Source organism: Wasmannia auropunctata, unplaced genomic scaffold (assembly GCF_000956235.1).
Source record: "Wasmannia auropunctata unplaced genomic scaffold, wasmannia.A_1.0 LD336053.1, whole genome shotgun sequence".
NCBI classification, from domain to species: Eukaryota; Metazoa; Arthropoda; class Insecta; order Hymenoptera; family Formicidae; genus Wasmannia; species Wasmannia auropunctata.
The window spans coordinates 124934-131511 of NW_012026837.1; the positions used below are offsets into that span (position 1 = coordinate 124934).

Consider the following 6578-nt stretch of genomic DNA (forward strand, 5'->3'; position numbering starts at 1 on the left):
ATATCGTAATGTTCCGATATTAATTTAATGTACAAATAGGTTTCATATAAAAGAAAAAATAATTTCTTAGCAAAAATATTTGTATGCATATTTGTATGACAATCTCGGCGTTATTAAGAAGGTTCTCGTAGCATCTCTTCACTTGTCATATCATCGTGCCTGAGCGCGCAAAATGTCAGCTCTGTGATTAGCCAATTTTAATCGCTATTAATTTAAAAATTATTATAATCTCGACATTTTTGTATTAGGATTTTTGTCTTAGAATATTTCAAATAATCCGCACTTAAAAAGAAATCTGCGGGTTTTGGGACATCCTGTATGTTATTATCTATGACTATTTTTATAGTATTCATTACTGTTTTTATTACTATTTCTTATTACTTTGTAAAACTAATTGCAGGTATTTTTCCACAGTTTTCAAATTATGGTTGCCATAACTATTTCGTTTTCTCTCAGTATATAGTTGAAATACGTCATATTTTAAAGCAAGGAATAAAATTAATTATAATTAATCTTACTCATCGTCAGAAGAAAAGCTGTAAGATTTTAAAAATAGTTTGTTCTTTAAAGGTTAATTTTGAAGATTGCCTAGTAATATTTTGTGTTGATCCTTTTATTTCTCGGGCGATGACAGTCTTTTTCTCACGTATTTGCATCAATTTGATCGTTTTCACCACAACTTTCCACAAAGAATTTCATCCTCTCACCAATCTCTTTATCCTTTCGATTTCACAATCCCGGCGATGTTGAACTTCTCTTTAAAGCGATGAGAAAGCATTAAGAAATTATTGTTATTGTTATGTCTCATTCGTCGTCTATTCCACGAACTTTACGAATACTATTACATATATGACTATAAAAAAAACTTAATCTTATTTTCATTGTAAGAGATCTTATGCGAATAATTATTGAAAATTTACTTTGCTTTAAAAGACAGAATATAACAATGAAAAAGCGCATTGAAATTAACACAAACAAAACTTGTATTATTAAGGTTGCGTTCTGATATTCACTGTTAAAAATCTATAATGCACGTAACATACGCTATATATTTTCAGCACTGACTATGAATATTGCAAATTGGAAATATTGGATTATAGCTTAAATCATTGTCCTGCTCTACTACTTTCTCCATTAAAATCATTGAAAAATTGAGCAGAATGTTTATGCATATGTTCGTCATTCACAAAATTCTACAATGAGGAAGAAAATACGAATTTTGTGTTTAGGTCAAATTAAAGCGGAAATAGATACTCGAGAAAGACATAGTTTACCTGCTTTCGCACTCTCAAAAAAAATAATTTTTTTCTGATTATTCTTTCACTTGCAACATATAATTTTACTGATTTATTGCGTATGATTATAAATACGATAACAGGTTGTTATAAGTTATAATGTATCGTGGTATATTATATGATATATCGTGGTATATTATACGATTTTTAAAAAGATAACATTATAGATAATTATAATTTAGTATTTAGATTTTTTTTTAATAGGAATTTACTTGATAGGAAATAAATTTTTTTATATGCATCATTTGCATTTATTGAAGCAAGTTACTACTTATTCATGTTTGTTTGCGTCCATTTGTTTGATCTAAATCTAACTTTAAATATATAATAGAAAAAATTTTTTTCTTTTATTTTTATATGTATTATCAAAATAACAAATTTAAAATAAAATTTTATCTAAGCCAAACCTTATTTTACATAATTTGTTCTAACCTAATCTAAATTTCTGTTACTTGTACCATATACAATATATTGAATTAACATAATTCTTCAACAAAAGCACCTTTGAATCAGTAATAAAAACCACAAATTTATTTATTTTGCAAAAAATGATTACAAAATTATTTTAGCAGAAACATTTGAAAAGAACCATAGAGCCAAAATTTGCCCGTGAGGAAACCGTTTAAAATCGGTTTATTTTTATCGGTTTATATTACTAGACCTGCTGAATATAAAGCTTACCGTTAAAACACCGTTCTTTGACATTCCGATTTAAAACTTCAAAAACTTAGTGAAGTCAAAAAACTTCAAAAACTTAGTAAAGTTTTTTCTCAATAATGTTTTTTGTTTCAACGACACTACTTAAAAAATGATCATACAAAATTTGACAGAAAAATTTTAATTTTAAAATTATACAGAATGAAAAAAAATTTTTTTAAATTTGTTTGAGATCCCTAAAGCTTTCTCTTTAACAACTTTATAATAAAATATTTTGTGATATTTTGTTACTAAATTATCGTATAACTATTATCATTTCAAATGATAATAGTTATTTTTACCATCATTTCAGAGATTAAAATGTTTTTTAAATTGCTCTGAAATTGTGTAGTAAAAATTATTAGAGTTTATGCTACAGTTATTATTTAACTGCAATATAAACTTTAATGAACTATTTATAATTAAAGAAGCGAAGCTATTGATGTGGCACGAGCGTTATCGAGTCAACCAGTTTGATTAAATTGCTTTATTACCATCGCCGAAGTTATTAGATACTCTAGATACATTATATGCTGAATAATTAACTTAATAATCTTTAAACCATCATGTTAAATTGACCTAATATATAATTCTTATGATAAATTGAGAGATATGCATATACATGCGTTAATATATACCGCATTTGCCAGGCATAATCGAGCCTATGACTGTCATGTGTGTCGAGATGTACTTGGATGGATAGTGTGCTAGTTTTACTAGGTCGTGCAGGCACGGCGTATACCTGCTTCGCACGGCCCCGTGAATGGATCTCCATGCATAGGAGAGATCCGCCGGGAAAGGATTAAATCGTATTCTCACAGCTTATCAGCATCTTTGAGAGGTCTTTCCAAACACAACATCAGTATGATATTATAGAATCGTATTACGGTATCTTTATTGTAATGATTCTGCTCCTTTTGTAACAAGTGTCATTTATAATAAACGTATATAAACGTATCTACTAATGTAAATATGTAATGTTTATCTGAATTAAAATTTTCTAGTGTTATTTTTAATTATTGTAAAACTTATGTGTAATATTTTATAGATAAATTCATATGATTTATATGACATTATTTAAATATTGATATATTTTACACGGTCCCAAAAATTTCCGAACTTTCTTCGTATACGGACAGTATTAGTGACATCATCAATATAAATAAGGTTGCTATCTTCATTGAAATTTCGTTCACAAATTCTGTAAGTTGAATTGAAATCCCTCTAACGACTATTTTATCACAAGTATAAAACCGATAATACCTTTGTGACACACGTCGAAAATTCATGATGGAGCAAAGAGTAAATATTAAATTCTGTGTGAAATGAAGCATTTGCTGGCAAGAATTGGTCGGGTTTGTCCTCAATACCGAGCGCAAGGCAGCTGGTCATTTCTGCATGACAATGCTCCGGCTCACAAATACATCACCGTGCGTAAATTTCTCCTTTCAAATTAGTCGTAGTCCATGATCATCCTCCGTATTCATGAAATTTGGCACTATGTGACTGTTTTTTGTTCCCGAAGCTAAAATGAAGCTGAAGGGAAAGCAATTCGAAACTATTTTGAACATTTAGAAGGCTTCAACCGAGGCCATTTCGACCATTCAAAAAAGAGACTTATTGTTAGCGTAATTTTCTAAAATATATGACTATTGTAAACAATATTTTCCTTCGAAAGGGATATTTTGAATGATTATAAACATTTATAATTATTACCTTACAGAATAAATTTTAATGAAAATTCGGAAACTTGTGGGACAGACCGTGTAAATAATGAAATTTAAGATAATTTAAATAAAGATAAAAATTATATATAAGAATTATAAAGCAATTGGTAATGATAAAATTAATAAACATAATAACTAAAACGAAAATAATTATTTAATTATTTTTAAAACCACATTTTTATTTAAAAAAATATGATTTAAAGAATAATATTTAAAGGAAACATTTTTTTGCATTCAAGAAAAATAAACAAATATGTAATGTTTATCTGAATTAAAATTTTCTAGTGTTATTTTTAATTATTGTAAAACTTATATGTAATATTTTATAGATAAATATGACTATCATTTAAATATTGATACATTTTACACGATCCCAAAAGTTTCCGAACTTCAAATATCTTAATTTTGTTATTTAAAAATAACTACGAGGGTAAGTCAAAAATTATCTACACTTCTGTTTTCACAATTTTTCCATAAAAGTAGGGGTTCAACAAGTACATTATTTTCTACATAGTCTCCTTGCTTTTCGATACACTTGGTCCAACGATCCACAAGCTTTTGTATTCCCTCTAGGAAGAAGGTTTTTGGTTGGTCGCGCATTTATGCACCACTTCCTATACCCCGATTCTGTAACTCTTAACGACAATTCGGTATCGTTATATTGTCGTTACGCAGCTTTTTTACCATACAAAATATCTGCGCAACTACAGTATAACGATACTGATACTGTCGTTATCCCTATCACTTTATTATCAGCCAGGGTACCGATTCTGTAACTCCTAACGATAGTGTCGGTATCGTTATACTGTCGTTGCTCAGATATTTTGTATGATAAAAAAACTGCGCAACGACAATATAACGATACCGAATTGTCGTTGAGAGTTACAGAATCGGGGTACAGCAAGCGGTACATAAATGGCTGCGCGACCAATCAAAAACCTTCTTCCTGGAGGAAATACAGAAGCTTGTGAATCGCTAGACCAAGTGCATTGAAAAGCCAAGGAGACTATGTAGAAAAATGATATACTTGTTAAACTCCTACTTTTATGGAAAAAATTGTGGAAACAAAAGTGGTGTAGATAATTTTTTACTTATCCTCGTATTTGTGTGAACTGCTACGTCACGTCATTTATATATGAATGATATTTTTGTTCCCCAAAGTTCTATGACAAAATAACTAAAAAATTTAATTGCTATTTTAAATATATTAAACAATAATATTTTTACTTAAAATATATTAATATTTTATAGCAATGAAATAAATTATAAAAGAAAATATTAATATAAATCGACGATTCAAATAATTAAGATGAGAATAAGTGATCAATGTGGTGATTTTTGGTGCTTGATAATATTTATGAATTTTCCAATTCAAGCAAACTATTTTGTCGATCCTAAACACAACTCTAAACTGAATCCGAAATATGATATTAAATCATATTTTTTTCACAATTAAATTGACAAGCAATTTAATAATTTTGATGCTAGTGAACATCTTTTAAATGTAGAATAGCTTATTGCGAAAAATATTAGATCTCAGGATTTGTAGCCTGGACTTCCTTGTTATCCGAGCAAGGAATCTTATCATTTGACTATCGAAGCATATGGTAATATTTATTGCAATAACCAGTAACTTTAGAAAGAATATCTTTTTCAGGCATCAAATATAGATAAACATTAATATAAATTGACCATGAAAAGTTTATCTTGCTTGTGATATTACTCCGGATTTAGTTTAGAGCTGTGTTTTAAGACCGATAAATTGGTGCACAGTTTGCTTGAATTGAAAATTGTAAGATTCACACATAAATATTATTAAGCACCAAGAATCGTTTTGATCACATTAGCCTATTCTTAGCTTACAATTAGTTACATAAAAGAAAACGGTATGATTTTTTTATGATATGTTGTACTTCAAATATTTATGATTAATTCTCTGTATTCTTAACACTTAATTTAAATAATTTTAACATTCATTTGCGCTAATCTTCCTTTACAATGTATTTGTTATGTGATCATATAATCACATTACAGAAAACAAATGATAAAAAGAAGTTACATGTATTTATAGCTGCCACTAACGCAATCATATAATAATTGTATTCTATCAATGTGTCATTAGAATAAGAATTGGAACTAAGAGATAGTGTTAAAAATAAATAACATCTGACAATAACGTGTTAAGAATTGAAGATTCATAGTTAAATATCATTGTCGTGTTCATGTAATACTGAACAATTGATATATTTTGTGCCAATTATAAGTAATTTGTTACCGGTGATCTACTTAATTGTTATAAGATCTCGTACAAAATCACGAGTTTTTGGTCCTCGATGAAATTGGCTGAAACTTTAGTATGTTATAATTCTTGACTCACTGATCAAGTTTTCTGAGGCACAAAAGTTTAAAATGACTAGTTTTTTTGTTACAGTCGTTTGAAGTGTTGTATTTTATTACAACTATTATATCATTATTTATGTTCCAAATCAGTTTTTTTTTAATATATCCAAAATTTAGATAATAATATGCGATTTACTTACACATTTAAGAATAGTGTATGTGGGAGAATATTTTTGTGTGGGAGGAAGGGGGGGGGGTAGTATGCTATTATTTAGCTTTAAAAGCATATATTTCAAACAATGGGGTAACAATAAGTAATATATATTTTATTTTTACCCACTTATTCAGCCACCCATTGACTTACACACACACACACGCACGCACGCACGCACGCACGCACGCACGCACGCACGCACGCACGCACGCACGCACGCACGCACGCACGCACACACACACCCACACACACACACACACACACACACACACACACACATACACACACACACACACAAATCATATT

General features: G+C 29.0%; 1 protein-coding gene and 1 long non-coding RNA gene across 2 annotated transcripts in view; one reads left to right on the forward strand and one right to left on the reverse strand.

Annotated features, from left to right (window-relative positions):
* Positions 1–6578, forward strand: part of LOC105450911 (mitogen-activated protein kinase-binding protein 1-like) — a 51278-nt gene that overhangs the window by 34104 nt on the left and 10596 nt on the right. The window lies entirely within an intron of this gene.
* The window catches only part of LOC105450909, a 24369-nt gene that overhangs the window by 961 nt on the left and 16830 nt on the right, over positions 1–6578 (reverse strand). The gene's annotated exons all lie outside the window — the stretch shown is intronic.